A 17,583-nucleotide genomic window follows, 5' to 3' on the forward strand; every position below is an offset into this window, starting at 1 on the left:
TAATGGAACTCGAAAACATATTTTTTCCAGCAAGACGACGCACCGCCTCTGAACGCTGAAGTTATCAGCAAATTTTAGCAGCCAATTTCAGGAATAATAATTGTATAGCTTACCAAGATCTCAGCCGTTGGCCGTCGAGGCCGCCTGACTTAGTGCCCATGGATCTAATCCTATGGATATATTTGCGGAAGAATAAAGGTTCCTTATTCTTCCGTATAATCTAGACAAGAATTAGAACTACTTAGAAGTTATGAGAGGGTACCTTTCACCCCCACTGAGTTAATGAATTCCGCGATGAATGTTCAAAAACGGTCCCGTCTATTCTTAATAGAAGACAGTCGATATGTCGAACACCTGTAGCAAAATCTCATGTCTTGGTTTGCGATTTACTTTTATTGTTATTAGATATAGTTTAAATGTGTTGATGTTGGTTAAATATATTTTAAATTGTTATAAAATTCTGCATCTCTCATAGCAAATATTATTTTCGTTTTAATTGATGCTCACAGCTAGATTTTTTTTGCATTACAGCCGGTGCCGTTCAAAGCCTACTTATTTAAAGTGCGGGCGAATTTTTATATACTCTATATCTCGAAGAGGAATCGAGCAAAATATCAAGTGTGTAATATTTTTGGAAAGGTAATTTTAAATTCTTTTCAATAAATTAAAAATATACAGGGTGTACCATATAAAAAATCACATTTTCTATTGATAATTCTTAAATTATTAATTTTTAAAAAATTATACTTAAACCATTAAATTCTACGTAAAAAAGGTGCTTTGGAAATGTTTTCATAAAAATACAAAATTTTCCATAGCAAAAAAGTTACAGCGATTTGTTAAAAATGCATATTTTTGAAAAACACCGGGTAACTCCGAATCGGTAACAGATATTGATATGCGGTTTTCACCATCATGTTTTTGACAAAAATTGGGCTCCAGACACCGATATTAGTTTTTGTCTATCTCCTATAGAAAAGGGTGTTTCCATTTAAAAGCGTCGAATTTGACCCACCCTGTACAAATACAAATTTGTAATATTCCGCAGGAATAAATAAAACAACATAAATAAAACAAACTATTTTATTAATAATAACACTTACCAAATTTTATACCTCACAGGTTGACTAATTAACAAAAAATCTTTAATTATTTTTCTGCAGTACTAAAATCCATTATTTACCTATCGTGTGATGTCGATATTTTACAGCTACTCCAGTTTTTAGTATGGTCCTTATTCTACCATATTCGAGATGCACTTATCTACGACGAGATGGTATACGAACTTTATTGATAGTAACTTTATTGGTGTATCTGTATAAGACTTTCTGCCTGGGCAGCGAGTATTAACCATAAACTGTGCTCTGGGTTCTACAGTTAATTTTCACTCGATTTTTCCTCCACTTGACTTCAAAAGACACAAAACACACGTAATAACACGAATCAAAATGCATCATCTTCCAAAACGCAGGGTATTTGTAAAAAGTTGTCACAAAATTATAACCTATAATTTGGCAAGACTTTGACAAACGTCAAAAATCTAAAGGCGAATTCATACGCATCGGCGTCCGTTTGTCGTTCATCATTCCGTCAAATCAATAAAATTGAAATACGATCTGTCATTTTTGAAATAAACCAATAAAACTGGCTAAAAACAACAAGTGACGACGCATGACGAATTTATATTTAAACCCATCCATAGTTAACTTAAAAATTATTAGAAACTTTTTTTAGTAAAATAAATAGATTGGTATGGGAAGGTAGGGGACGTCATCTGCTTTTCTTCTGTCATCGTCTGTCGAAATCTTACCTGAGAAAAAAAACAGAGTATACTAGAACATAATATACAACAAAACAAAATTTTACATTAATATATCAAAATTTTAAGGTGTCCGTTTTTCGTACCGGTGAGTGTATTTAAGTACTTATAATTAACGTAACTTAGGTATCTGAATAACTAGATTCTTTTCTTATTAACCTATTGCCACAGCTTAAGTAAAAACCAGCTCGGACAGTGTAGCGTGCCGCTTTGATCTTTTTACGCTCGGATTTGCGATTCGAAAGAGGGGGAACACTAGAGCGGCGAGCTCTCTCGCCAAAACCAATAGCCGCGTAAGCGCCAGTCAGCCCAGAGATGTATTCAAAAAAATTTTACACGTGACGTAAAAAATTATTCGACTGGTGTTAGAACATAATTTAGATACACGTTTTTTAAATTGTTGACTTTAAATAAATATGCATTCTCAAAGAAAAACATTTAAAAAATAAATAAATTAATTTATTTCTAGAAATAACAGCAAAATGAAATAGGTACATTGATTACTTATAGTTATTTACGAATGTTTCTAAATTAGGAGCTTTCGGTTTTTGTTTGCTACATTTAAGTTCTTATTAATATTCTTTAAGGTATAATAAATTCTAACTTTTGCGTATAATTTTAACAAAAAATACATTATAGGAAAATTTTTGATTGATGGTAGAATTTAATTGTCTGAAATAATTTAACGAATTTACATAATATATTTTCATTTAAGGAAAGTTCTTCAAAATTGTTCCTGAAAATTTTATAAAAACTTTTTAAAACAAGTTTTTATTTAAATACACTAAAAAGAATAAAATAAACTTTTTCTTTAAAACTTTTATTATGAACTTATAACGTCATTACACAATTTTAATATTATATAAAAGCTTGTCGCGAGATTTGAGTCTACAGTTGCACTTCATAAAATCTGGTACGACAACTTTATCTTGTAATTCCTGGTCTAGTGGTCTATCATAACACAAACTTTGAAAATGAGACAGGGTAGACACAGGTTTTAGTTAATTTACTTGTTTATCGATGAGAAATCTCGCGACAAGCTTTTATATATCTAATATTAAAATTTTATAATGACGTTCTAAGTTCATAATAAAAGTTTTAAAGAAAAAGAGTTTATTTTATTCTTTTAGTGTATTTAAATAAAAGCTTGTTTTTAAAAAAAGGTTTTTTATAAAATGTATTTTCTACTTTTTAGTTATGCTGGTTTCTGAGTGCCACACACTTAAACTCAATTTTTTTTTCTTAAATAACTTTCTATGGGTATCTTAATAATATGTATATCGATTTTCATTAAAAAGGAGAACTTAAAAACGACAGCTGTCAAATTTGACAGTTCAAAATGTGAGACAAATAAAATGAAAACCGACTATGGGGTAGGGGGCATCCAATATATCGATTTTTATCAAAATCGGACAAATTTGAAATTAATTGACAGCTGTCACATTTGACAGCTCAAAATTTTTTTCTTTCATTTTAGCCCACGGCCATCATCGATTTTTATCAAAATCGGACAACTTTGAAATTTTTTGACAACTGTCAAATTTGACAGCTCAACATTTTTTTTTCATTTTCGCCCATGGCCGTCCTATATATCAATTTTATCAAAATCGGACAACTTTGAAATTTTTTTGACAGCTGTCAAATTTGACAGCTCAAATTTTTTTCTTTCATTTTAGCCCATGGCCATCCTATATATCAATTTTATGAAAATCGGTTGACTTTGAAATTTTGACATGTCATTAAACTGTCATTTTTTCAAGATGGCCGCCCATATATTTTTTTTTTTCATATGTATATACCCACAATATACCTATACAGGTTGTTAAATTGTTCATTACTTCGCGGCAAGAGTTTTATGGTTGAAATAACCTCGGCCCGCTCGTCGATAGACGACGCGACGGGACGAGTCGGCAGAAAAAATCAATAATGCATACGTTCTCAATAGGCAGTGTTGCCATTCTGTTTCCCTATAAGTAACTGTCGAGTTAACAACCCGTATATATATATATATATATATATATATATATATATATATATATATATATATATATATATATATATATATATATATATATATATATATATATATATATATATATATATATATATATATATATATATATATATATAATTTCAGCCCGATCCATTCATAAATAGAATTTTAAAAAATCAAAAACCTCAAAAATGCCGCCATTTTAACAGCTGTCAAAAATTCGGGTCATGCCTTGCAAAAAAACGTATTGTCATCGGGACTGAACCTACATGCCAAATTTCAATCTCCTACAATAAAAGGAAGTGGTTTTAATTTAGCTTACAAGATTTGCCCCGAACAAACATACATACATACATAGATAGTTACATACAAAGCAAGTTAAATAAAAGCTTATAAAAATAGCCTCCAATGAGGAAACTAAATAAAAAATGGTCACTTGGCATTAGCAAGCCTCCAAATAAGTAGTCTTCATCGTTTTGAAAAAGCTCTAAAGTGTGAATATACTTTTGAATTGAACATTAATTTTGAATTGAATTGAAAATTAAACAGACTATATTTTGAATTATTTCCATAATTATTTGTGCAACCAGCAGCCGCACATCCCGGAAAACCTTTTCCCATTCCATCAATAAAAATAAAATTGAAATAAAAGCACAAATACCTATGGTTAAATATAAGAAAAAAATCGAATTAAAATCTTCCGTAATACGGCCCTACGCGCCACCGGTGGAGGCTATGCATCCACTGAATGAGGCTGACTGTCGGTCGCTTAAATCAGTTAGCGCATCGTCGGAGTGGGGCGTTTTAAATTCGAGCGTGGGAAAAATTGGCGAGTGTCCAAGCTATGTTATTCTGTAAGCTGTGCTATTGCTCTTTTTTTAAACTCTGGGGAATCAAAGCTTCTGTAAGGAATCATCGCTTAACTGGGATCTAACTCTTCTAGCGACACTCAGTTATGAGGTCTTTCCCCATAGAATCTGAATTCGTCGTTGTTTTTTAGCTTCACTTATGAGGTGTTAATTGAGGAGACAGTGTTGAGGAGACAGTTAAACAAGTTCTTGAGTTCTGCTCTAAATTGGTTTCCATTTGGGAAGCAGAACGGTTCTCGTCCAGTTACACAAGTGTTCGCTCCTTTTATAGCTAGATCGTTGGCTTTTTCGTTACCTTCTATCTCTTAGTGAGCTGGCACCCAAAGTAGAAGGACTTTTTTTGCATAATTTATTCAGCTTAGGTATTCTAGGTATTCTTTGGCCAACTTTGAATTGACTGTTACTGAGTTGATGGCCTTTAAGGCTGCTTGACTATCGGATAAGATGGCTATTTATATATTATATGAATGTTTTTTGCATACATTTTTTGCATTATATGAATGCTATGGCGTAATAGACGAAATATTGTAATAGATCTATTATCATCGTAATACAGATGGCATCAGTTCTGGTAAATATTCGGCCTCTGCCTAACACTTTCTGAGTTCTGGTAAATTTGGCGTGTGACTTCTAGCATAGTGTCACAAATTACCTATAACAGATGCGAAAGAACACCGAATTACGCGTTCAGGTTTCTGTGACCTTCAGAAAGAGTTCATAGACAATCCGCATCAATGTATAGTTTGGGTTATTATTTGTTTGGGTGAAAATAATCTGCACCAATATGTTATCGAGGCATACAAAAAGGTCCACAGACTTCGAGACATAATCGTGTCGCAATTTTCACACCTTAAAAAATTAGTTTTTTATAGCTATAGCAACTGCAGCGACTATGAAAAAAGCTGTGTGATTTTTATAGAAAATAAGGGCACCTGTAATTCATTTGAGAATGTTATAAATCGCTAAAAGCGGTTTCAGATCTCTTGGATTTCTATTAATATTAAATAAATTTTATTAAAAATTGAACTAAAATTGTTAGTATCATTAAAAACAATTCAAATTCAAAAATTGTATCAGTCAAATTCCCTCATTTAAGGTGAATATTAAAGTATATTTAAATACAGCTCATTCTAAGCTCTACTTATCTTTAAGAAAAATTTAAATCATTGTTGCAATTGGGCCTTAATGCCATTTCGAATGAACAATACTATTAATAATGTACATTATAATAATAATAAATTTTATATCATAGTGTGTATTAAAACTACTAAAACACTTTTAAATTGGTATTATATTAACAACTTTTGTTTTTTAATCCAAAAAAAAAGTTACCAATTTTCAATCAAAATATTTGTGGTCCTGAAAAGGACCTTCGTTTTCCCATGTTCGTCAAGGTAGGTAATGGGTAAACGGTAAAAAACGGGATAATGAAATTTAAAAATTACAAAATTGTTCAAAAGTGCCTCCTCTTGCATTAAACCAAACGATCATAAAATCCCTCCTCACATTGGATAACATATCAGGGTGACAGTATCAAAGGCATTAAATATTTTCTGCCTTAACTACTCCAAGTTTTGAATTTCTTCATGGCCGTAAATTTTAGATTTTATGTACCCCATAAAAGAAATCATTCACCGAGAAGTCATGTGAAATTAAACGTCAGTCTAAACAAAACTGTCATTTTTGAAAACTTGTCAAAATTTGGACACACGCTAAATGGACTTGATTTTCCTATGTCTCGAAGTCTGTGGACTTTTCTGTATAATATCACAGTAATTTAATAGATTGCTCGTCATATTATATCAGTTCGTAGGAGATAAGGAAAAAAACAGATATTTATAGTATAAAAAATTAATTTATTTAACAAAATTTAATTAAAGATGTGACAAAATAGTTACATTTCTATTGGTTCTATCGGACTTTTTTCGATTATATAAATTTTTATTTTTTGTAAACTTTAATGCATAAAATATTTTCAATCTAATAAATAATTTAATGATGTAAATAAGAGGAAATTTCTCACATGGGTGGTCAAATTCTATAGTTTTCATTATATCAAACAGCCTCTGAATGTTTTCTTCAGTGCAAAACTCATCAAAATTTAATATAAATTATTTTTCCGGCCTGTAAATAAATGAACAAAATTTTCCACTTTCATGATCAAAGGCTTTTAAATGGGTAAATAATTTCGGGTTATCCAGAGATTCGGATTCTTTTGCAAATTTTAGACAAATATCACACTGATGTATTTGAAGACCCTTTTTAATGATGTAGTCAAACATAATTAAAGGCATTTTGAGTTGAAAACATTTCTCAGAGGCTGTTTGATATAATGAAAACTATTTGACCACCCATGTGAGAAGTTTCCTCTTATTTACATCATTAAATGGTTTATTAGATTGAAAATATTTGATGTATTAAAGTTTACAAATAAAGATTTATATAGTCGAAAAAAGTCCGATAGAACCAATAGAAAGGTAACTATTTTGTCACATTTTTAATTAAATTTTGTTACATAAATTAATTTTTTATACTATAAATATGTTTTTTCCTTATAAATAAACACATTTGCATCCCATTTTAAATAAGATATACAAATTACCAAAACTTAGAAATAACAGTTCAAAAGTTCAACAACAATCCTACACGCGTTTTTAAAAAGAAACATATAACAACGCACTATGTCATTCCAGCAAGCGAATACGACACAGCATAGGTTTCCGGACTAAACGACTGGTGTATTTACACCACTCAATAGGCGTGTCGGGTTTGCCGAGCGGTTTCCGATGCAGTCGCTTTCTTTCGCATCTGTTATAGGTAATTGGTGATAATGTATATACTATATGTTACGGTTAAAGTCCGATTTCGGTTAATATCGACATTACCTGGTTAATCTCGAGAATAACACACAACAAAACCAACAAAATCTAACCAAACCCAAACATTAACCTGTTAATGTCGACATTAACCGGACATCGGACTTTAACCGTAACATATATATTTTTAAAGATTACCGAAGTTACCGGTACAGGAACACGATTTACCTTTTCATATTTCACTGCACATTTAGGACATTTACCCGGTATCCATTTGCCAGTAATGCAATCCCTAAGCTTTTAAATTCAGCGGAAACCAGCTTCTTAATGGATCTTTACTTGTAGATAATTTGATCTAACCAAAAAAATCTCTACTCTCGTTACTATCTTTGGAATCTGTGTGGTTCTGCGAGTTGCCACTGAAAAAGAAATAAAAAAATGATAATCAGGTTCTGGATCAGAACTGCAACGGTTATATAAAACTTGTCTTCACAAAAGATCTAAAATTTTCTTGCTGTATTTAAACTGATAATTTTAAATTATTTTATAGGAATTACTTATAAGTTTTTTGAATTTTTTGGAACACCCTGTAATCTATACTATTGTAAAGGGAAGTATATTTGAACATCTTGTTTTGGTTAACAGCTAGGCAAAGAAAAATATGTGTTATTAAACCTGTGAACTGCGACAGGTGTATACTCAATGTAAAGCGCAAATTACATATTAAATTGGATGTTATTAACTGTTATAGACACTAATTGAGAACGTTGTTAATGAACTTGAATCGAATGGATACTTTAATTGATTTGTTGTATTTCTGTTCAAAAATAAAGAGGTTGAAAAAATCTATTTCTAAGATATCTGTCAATATTACGGAAATCATTTTATTTTCTTAATGAGTCTTAATCAGTTCATAAAGTTCATACACAGGATGCGTCTCAAAAGTGGCTCACCCCTATACCTTTTTTTAATTTTTTAGATAAAAACGAGATTTGATATGTTAGTAAATGACATAAATTAGGATTGATTGGCGTATTCAATGGTTTTTGGTCACTTCCTGTTTCACCGGAAACGACTACAACTTTTAATTTTTAAATGGCACCCTCGGTATACTTTTAAAAATTTTAAAATAATAAAAATTTATTCGATAGAAAATGACACTCTGAGTGTTATGGCTGTGTTAAAAACATTAATTTTTGATCAAGGAGCCTTGGAAAAATATATTTGATAGTCTAATGTTTTTTCTTGTCATGTCCTGGCCGGTTAAAAGATGCCCCAATCGTATTTTTAATCAAATCTCAATTTTTTCATATGGAACAAGGGTGGCTCATTAGCATATTTGGAAAAGGCATTTTTTTACCAATGATTTGGTACTACACACTTGGTATTTCGTGTCAAATAATTTGTATTATATAATAATTGTATTTTAATGTCGTTATGAACCGCATGTTACAATTTCAAATAAACCATATACGAAAATGTCAAATGTTGACATATGATATGTCATTCTAATTTAGAGTGTCATTCTCTATCGAATAAGGTAAAAAAATACCGAGGGTGCTATTTAAAAATCAATAGTTGTAGTCATTTTCGGAGAAACAGGAAGTGACCGAAAACAATTGAATGCGTCAATCAATCCTAATTTATGTCTAATAATTATGTCTAATATACTAATATACCAAATCTCGTTTTTTTTTATCTGAAAAAATAAAAAATTATAGGGGTGACCCACTTTTGAGACGCACCCGATATATTGTTTTTAGGTAACGTAACATTTTTTGTAGAGGGAGAGGTACAGTATGAATAATTTCTGACTAAACAGATCGCCATCTGACAGTTATAAAAATTAATATTTAATTAAAAAAAAGAAACATTTCCCAGTTTCAATGACTGGAAAATTTTTAAAATGTATCTAATTGTTACTGGAAAGTTTTATTTATTTTTAAATTTATATATAACATCTACTCCATCGATATTTTGACCGGAAATACGTACACCTTCAAAAACACAGAATGTAAAAAAATGCCACCACTGCAAAAAGTGGTGAGATCTCATGTAAAACCAAGTCATTTGAGTCACTGTGTCACTTGTAACTGAAGAATGACTGAAAACAAGCGGTCCTTTTGCAGAAGTGTACAGAAATATCATCATTGTTTAATACGCCTACTTTTCATTAGGCATTTTGCAACTAAAAACAAATAGGGTCTTCGTAAAATATCATTGTTTTGTTTAAAATGCCGGTGTTTTATAATATGCATAGTCTCTTTTCAAAATGGCGAATTATGAGATACATCTGCGACGTATACAAATAAAAATGTTAAAATCAACTTTGTTCCTTAACAAGCAAGGGAGTTAAAAAAAGGATTTCAACCACGTAACTATTCTGATTCACCCTATAATAGAATATAAGTCGCCCACGCGGTTACTGGCAAACATGGAAAACTATTGATCGGTGGTGTTTCGGTCATTTTGAACCAATGTGACGTGACGTCAGATCGGTCGATTCCATCTTCAGGCATTCGTCACTTGTCCAGATAATAATTGCCAGACGAGTTTGAAAACTCCAGTTATAGTGAAATGTGAATTATATTGTTTAATTAACACTTTAAGTTTAACTTTTGTGTCCCTATACTGGATTATCATTTAAACCATCCAAAGGGAGTTTAGGCGATGTTTTTATGGTGAGCATATAACATAAACATCTTTTCACTGAATGTAGCTCGTTAATATCTATCGTAGTTTCAATAATTTAAACAATATGAAGCACACTATATTACATCCTTACGTTATTTACTTTGTTTAGTTAATACTACACAACAACGACTGTCTACTAGTGCCTTCTTGATTAATTTAATGGCGTCATTTCAATACTTCATCATATTAACTTGTTAGATAAAAAAATGTAGTACAATATAACTCATTTCATGTAAACTTATTGAGTTCTAATTATTGATTGGTAATTTCAAAACTGTAGAGGTTTTTTCTTATGTAGTTTTAAAGTTGACCTACATTAGAATATAACTGTGAATAGGTAGATAATAATATTAATAGATTTTACAGAATCCAGGTGCGATTGTTAATTTCGACACCTTAAATTTGAATACCCTGTTTTGATCTGTAGTTAATAGTAGACAATGAAGGCTATGATAATTAAATAGAATTATTTATTAAAATCTGCGTTGTAATTTATTTTGAGTTTGGGGTAGTCACCATAATGTATGTCAAATGTATGTGACGGATTCAGTACTGAAAAAGCAAAGTATATTGTCACTAAAACACATTCTGTTCAGTGAAAAGTTCACAAATTCTGTACTAAAAATATTATGGTGGCACCAAATTCGTCAATATAATATTAATTATCTGCTGATGTTTCTAACATGGTAAGCGAAACGCGCGTTTAGTATTTAAAGTAAAGTGTTGAACGCAAAACTTCGATCCATGTATTGGATTGGCTGATTGGTAAAAAATGTCAATTAACAAACAAAAGTAAAATAACAGTCTACAAAACAATTTCTAAGCCAGTTTGGATATACGGAATAGAATTTTTGGGAACAGCAAGTAATACCAACATAAAAGACCTGGAAAGGTTTCAGTCTAAAGCTATAGGTACCGGGTGTTGCATCGTCGGACGGGACATAGGAAATCCCATGTAAATTTTAATGGGGTCAATTATTGGCTTCCCTAATTATTTTAGAGAATAATTCTATTTAGGTTTATTGAAGAGCACTAAAACCCACATTCAAAAGAATAACTTTAGATATTTTTGATTAGCTCGTTTACGAGTTATCGCCGATTTCTTTTTAAATATTTCTCCTTTCTTATGGCCCTGTATTTACTTATGAACACCAGTCAAGGTAAAGATAACTGTCAAATGAAGTTTTCATTTCAGAAACTTACCTATTTGCTTATTATTACTGAAAACTCATTCCTACATCGGAAATCTTAAAGATGTATTTATAAATACAAATTAATATGAACTAACGTAAAATAAAGTAATCAATTACAAGGTTAATTATAGTATTATTACAATATTCAATAACTTATTAATTTAGGTACTATTAAATTGTTAGAGCTTTAGGATTTAAGAAGATGTTCAAATATTCCTCCATCGACTGCTAGACAATAACCCAGGCGATCATAAAATGATCTTCTTACATTCGCTAGTCGGTAAACTGAAATTCTATTGCATTCGGCAGAAATAGCATTTTTTAACTCGTCTAGATTTGGGTATTTTTTATCCTTGTATATCCTGTATTTTAAATGGCCCCAGAAATAGAAATCATTTGGCGAAATATCAGGAGACCTTGCTGGCCAATTTACTGTATGATTTAGGCCAATAACGTTTCTGTTAAAACTATTGTCTAAATATTCCCGAACAGCCAGGGTACTATGTGCCGGGCAGCCATCCATTTGGTACCAAACTTCCTGATTTTCGCTAGCGGCATCATGTAAAGCAGGTAAAATATGATTTTCGAGTAGTTCCAAATAATATTCTGCATTTAAATTTCGCGTAAGAAATAATGATATTGTGTCCGAATATCCCTGCCAAAACAATTACTTTCTGTGGATATTGCGTCCTTGTTTCGACAAACCTGTGTTGGTTTTCTTTGTTCCAAGATATATCGATAATTTTAAACATTGGGTTCATTACAGTTCAGGGTTGGAACCTTTGGTGTTACACAGCAAAATAAAAACACTAAATCACCACAATACACCAAAACACTTTTACTTTTACACTGGACATGGTCTATGCAAATGGTCTCGACAACAAAACTGTGAGGGAATATATTGAGCTTACATCGTTATGTATGAAACAAAATTGTTTTCAATTTAATAACAACTTTTTTGAACAGCGAGAAGGTACAGCAATGGGTAATCCATTGTCTCCATTTTTGGCTAATTTATTCATGAGCAGGTTTGAAGTGGAGGCTAAGAATCAGCTTGAGTATTTTCCAAGAGTATGGTTTAGGTATGTGGATGATATTTTTGCTGTTTTTGACACACATTCAGACACTATAGATAATTTTATTTCTAAGTTAAATAATCGTTTTCCTTCCATTAAATTTACGCATGAAATTGAGAACAACGACAGATTACCATTTCTAGATGTATTAGTTATTAGAAATACTAATAATTGCCTGGCATTTGATATCTATAGGAAAAATACGACCACACGCAGATATATTCCTAATGAATCACATCATAGTGTTGAACATAAAATGGCTAGTTTAAATTTCTTAGTTCATAGGTTACTTAGTTTCCCACTTTCCAACGAAAGATATGAAATAGAAAGAGATTACATTAGGAATGTAGCTGAGTGTAATGGATATTCTCCTTTACTAGTTGATAAATTAATTAGAAAACGTAGGTATAGGTTAATGATTTCTGAAAATTCGACTTTTCAAGTGGAGAAAGATACGTCTAAATATTTTTCGATACCGTTTGATAGAGAGTTATCCCGTGGTCTAAAAGGAATTTTTAAGAATGTCAATTTAAACTTGTGTATAGTGCTAATAATAAATTACAACAATTATTAGGTAATCCAAAAGATAAAACACCTCCACTGGAAAGGTCGGGTATTTATGAAATTTCTTGTAAAGATTGTAATCAGAAATATGTTGGGCAAACTAGGAGATCAATATTAACTAGATTTAAAGAACATTTAGCTCAGATAAGATATGGTAGACCGGATAAATCTTGCGTTGCCGAACATATTGTTGATAATGAACATTGTATAGATCTTAATAATTTAAAATTAATTAAACAAGTCTCAAATTACAGGCAATTAGATGCATATGAAAGCATCATAATTAATAAATGTAAAGATAGTATGAACAGAGTCAACGGTCCAATTCCTTCAAGTTCTTTGTTCCTACTACTCTAGTGGCGGAAATCTAACTGTTACGCTCAGTAGGCTCTGACTTGGTTGGCTAGATTTTGCCACGCCCATCGGTGCCCACTGAGCGAGTATATAAACGCTCAACTTGTAGATTGTACTTTAGTTTATAATCATCTGCTGATGATGCTAACATGGTTAGCGAAACGCGCGTCCAGTGTAAAAGTAAAAGTGTTTTGGTGTATTGTGGTGATTTAGTGTTTTTATTTTTATTGGGTTCATTATTTAAAGTAAACGTGCATTTGTCAGTGAAACATATGTTTTTTAAAAATTCCCTGTCCGTGTTTGGTCTTTCCATCATATCAAAACAAAACGCCTGCCGTCGTATTTCGTTCCCATCTCGTAGCTCTTGGTGCTTTTCATATTTGAAGGAATAGTATTTATGTCGTTTCAAAATTCGAAACGCTCTAGTGTGATCTATTCCTATTTCATCATCAAGTTTCCTTGTGCTGATCTTTCCATCGTTCTCTTCCACGCACAATAAAACTTCCAAGTCGGTATCATTTATTGCATCTTCTCTTTGTTCCTGCCTTGCTTCACATCTGCAGTTATTTGTTAGGGTACCTTTGGTCTCAAATCTCTGGATATTCCTTGCGATTCTAGATTTTCCAGGTACCTATCGGTCTATTCGGATACAGAGCAGCAAACATGTCCGACACCTTTTGATAACTATTTCCTTGATAATACCATTTAATCATCAATACTTTTACTTCGGTAGTGTAATTCATGGCTAATATTTTCGATGTAGGTATGACTTTTTAATAATAATAATAAAGCACCAAAGAATATACCTTGTAAAGTCAAAGCACTAAATAGATAAATTTCTGAAATGACAACTTCATTTGACAGTTATCTTTTACCTTGACTGGTGCTCATAAGTAAATACGGAGCCATAAGAAAGGAGAAATATTTAAAAAGAAATCGGCGATAACTCATAAACGGGCTAATCAAAAATATCTAAAGTTATTCTTTTGAATGTGGGTTTTAGTGCTCTTCAATAAACCTAAATAGAATTATTCTCTAAAATAATTAGGGACGCCAATAATTGACCCCATTAAAATTTACATGGGATTTCCTTTGTCCCGCCCGACGATGCAACACCCGGTATATTAGATCTATGTTCAATATTTCAAAATGCATCTATAACAACTATATTCTGTATGATCTGAGGATCAACACTGTGACTGCCTATATAGTAGTAAAAAGGATTAACATGTTAATGCTCTGGTCGCCAAATTAAGGAGTTCTGAAAGTACCATTTATTCAAGACTGAGAAGAAACAGCGTTCCAGATGTGATGTGATTAAACGATTTTTGAAAGAATTGAGTGAGAGTGGACATTGGACAACTCTACTTACAAAATAAAATCCTAAATCACCACAATACACCAAAACACTTTTACTTTTACACTGGACGCGCGTTTCGCTAACCATGTTGGCATCATCAGCAGATGATTAAATTCAAAAGCAGATGGCTAAACTTTTAATCATCTGCTGATGATGCCAACATGGTTAGCGAAACGCGCGTCCAGTGTAAAAGTAAAAGTGTTTTGGTGTATTGTGGTGATTTAGCGTTTTATTTTGCTGTGTAACACCAAAGGTCCCAACCCCCAACTGTAAACTCCACTTGCTTAGAACAACAATAATCAAACGTGGTTCAGACAAAGAAACAGCTACCTATATATCAAAGATAGATTGCTAAGTAAGGCAGGGTTAAAAAAAATCTACTCAAAGTACCTACATACTCCAGAGCAGGGTTCGGAAGTAGTTAATTAAGACGTAATTGACCTGATTAACTACGTGTAGTTTTTCTTCAAAAACTACGTCGTTTCCCGTTCATTAACTACATGAAAATTACGTTAATAAACTATGTATTGATATTATGAATAATTTTCCTTTATATGAGGTTAGGTTAGGTTAACACATCTTGTGTTAGGTTAATGCATCTTTATAAAATAAAATTTGTTAAAAACATTAAAAATTTCTTTCTTTCGAAAATTAGTTGTTGCGATCTGCTAGGTAAGGAAAGGAACCGTCACGATTGTTTATTTGGTTTTGCTGTCGGTTTTCTTTGGCAACAGAACGGCTTGAATATTAGGCAAAACACATAGATATAATATGATCTAAATATTATATTTAAAGCCATATTTCTTCTGTTTTCTTAAATACATTATGTGTTTTTAAAGCTTCAACTTATTATAACCTTACCTCAAACCTTTGATATTTGAAAGTTACATACATAGGTTACATAAACTACACCCTCAACATAAACTACATTAACTACATGTAATGTAGTTTATGTAGTTTTTAAAAGTAACATGTAGTTTTCCGAACCCTGCTCCAGAGTCGTTTGTGACTAAAGAATTAATAATATCGTATATTACTTGGCTGAATCCAAGGGGGGGGGGCTTGAGCCCTCGAAGTTCCACTAACCCCCGTGGAACCACCACTGACTTAGCTGTTATAACGCCAAAGGTTCCAACTCCAACTGTCCAACTGAAAAGTAGTAACGGCATAGAAATATGTAGTGACGCGACGTGTATTTCTGAGCAGTCAGTTTTTAGTTTAATACTTAATATTTTGTTTTGCTAATAGTTGCTAAGTTATGTCTTTATTATTTAAAAAGCCCAATGTCGGACTGGCCCAGTGGGACCCGGATGGCATTGCCACTTTAAAGAATTTCCTCAAGCCTGAGGTGATGATAGTAGGTGAGAAACTATGGGTTGGATATTGGCAATTATTTTTTATATTAGAAGATAAATATAGTTCCAATTCTTTAACTTCTATAAAGCTAACCAATCCACATTTTTGGTAAAGAGTGTAGAAGTTGTCAATAAGTCGATCGTTAAAACTACTATTCTCCTTATCTTTTCCTTGACAAGATTTGATTCTGTGTTTAAAAGGATCTAAGGGGTTTAAGAGTCTAAAAGGGTTTGGAATGTAGATTTAGGAAACTAGCCATGGAAATGCTACCGCTGAGTATAGTACTTGTCGTGGTAATTTCAGATTTTCCTGTAGTTTGATTAGCTATTACGTGATAAAAGATCTACCTGATGGCTGTCACGTATAGCCGGTACATATTCTTATGATTTAATTCCCGGTGCAGATAGGCATACCGATATGGTATGACTAGTTTTGTTTGTGGTTTTCTACAAAAAAATTGAAAACCCAGCCAAATTTTCTATTTAGGGTTAAACGCAGATACTTAATTTTCTCCGCAAACGGAATTGTTTCACCTAAAAGATGCTAGTCCGTAGGGTAGAACAATTTCATTAGCAGTACTGATAGGTTGTATTATTTTCCATGCCTTACAATATTTTTGATAGCTCTAGTTTTATTACAACATTTATGGGTTGTATGCATGTGTACGTAATGACGCACATACAAAGGTTTAAACAACATGTACTACAGATTGAAACAATTACAATGGAGATTATTTCAGAGATACTAGACAGTTAAAGCAAGGCACAATACGTATACGTATCTCTCGACACGTAACGCAGAAACCAAGTTAAAAAACTTGGTTTCAAAAACCTACGTTACGTCTGCCGTTGAGTTGTCGTGTAAACAAGAGTTAAAGCAAGTATTTTGACGTAGGTAACGCAAATGGTACATTTGTAATTCTAAATTATTTTGTGAAACAATTTATTTAATTTTAAAACTGAAAATGGATATCTATTATTCCATTGATTCCACATTAAATTTATATAAGTAATATCGAAAAATGAAGAAAATTATAAATGGAAATTATTTTATTACAGAAAGTAGTCCTTACAACTTAAAATGCTCTTAGTAATAAAAAATATTGGAAAATAGACACAGTTTTATGATTATTTATTAGATTCCATCTTTTAGAATCCCCATATGGATTTTGGCTAAGAACTAGCATTTAATTAAATAGATTCCAAAATGATTTTATTATGATGCTTAATATTTTCATACTAAATTATTGTAATAAAATAGGCCCAGTTCTGTTACACAGGCCCCAAAATTTTTGAAATAACTTAATTACTAGCCTGTTATATGGAAACGAGTTGTTTGTGAATTTGTAAGTTCGGCATCATTCGGGTGAAATCGAAACTCCTTCGGCTCGATACGTTTGCGTTTTGTACGTACGTAAAGATACGTATCACGTATCCGTAAACGCAAGTGAATTTCTCACTGCGCAAGCGTACATGTCAAACGATACGTT

The 17,583-nt window shown here is 31.9% G+C and overlaps 1 long non-coding RNA gene across 1 annotated transcript; it reads right to left on the bottom strand.

Moving 5' to 3' along the window:
- Nucleotides 1-4,437: 4,437 nt before the first annotated feature.
- Nucleotides 4,438-15,636, bottom strand: LOC115874932. The gene is made up of 3 exons (XR_004048928.1): nt 15,627-15,636; nt 14,739-14,740; nt 4,438-4,654 (listed from the first exon to the last, which is right to left on the bottom strand). It is a non-coding gene; the product is annotated as an uncharacterized LOC115874932 (long non-coding RNA).
- Between the last annotated feature and the right edge of the window lie 1,947 nt (nt 15,637-17,583).

Source organism: Sitophilus oryzae, unplaced genomic scaffold, assembly GCF_002938485.1.
Source record: "Sitophilus oryzae breed Bouriz unplaced genomic scaffold, Soryzae_2.0 scaffold_1307_pilon_pilon, whole genome shotgun sequence".
NCBI lineage: Eukaryota > Metazoa > Arthropoda > Insecta > Coleoptera > Curculionidae > Sitophilus > Sitophilus oryzae.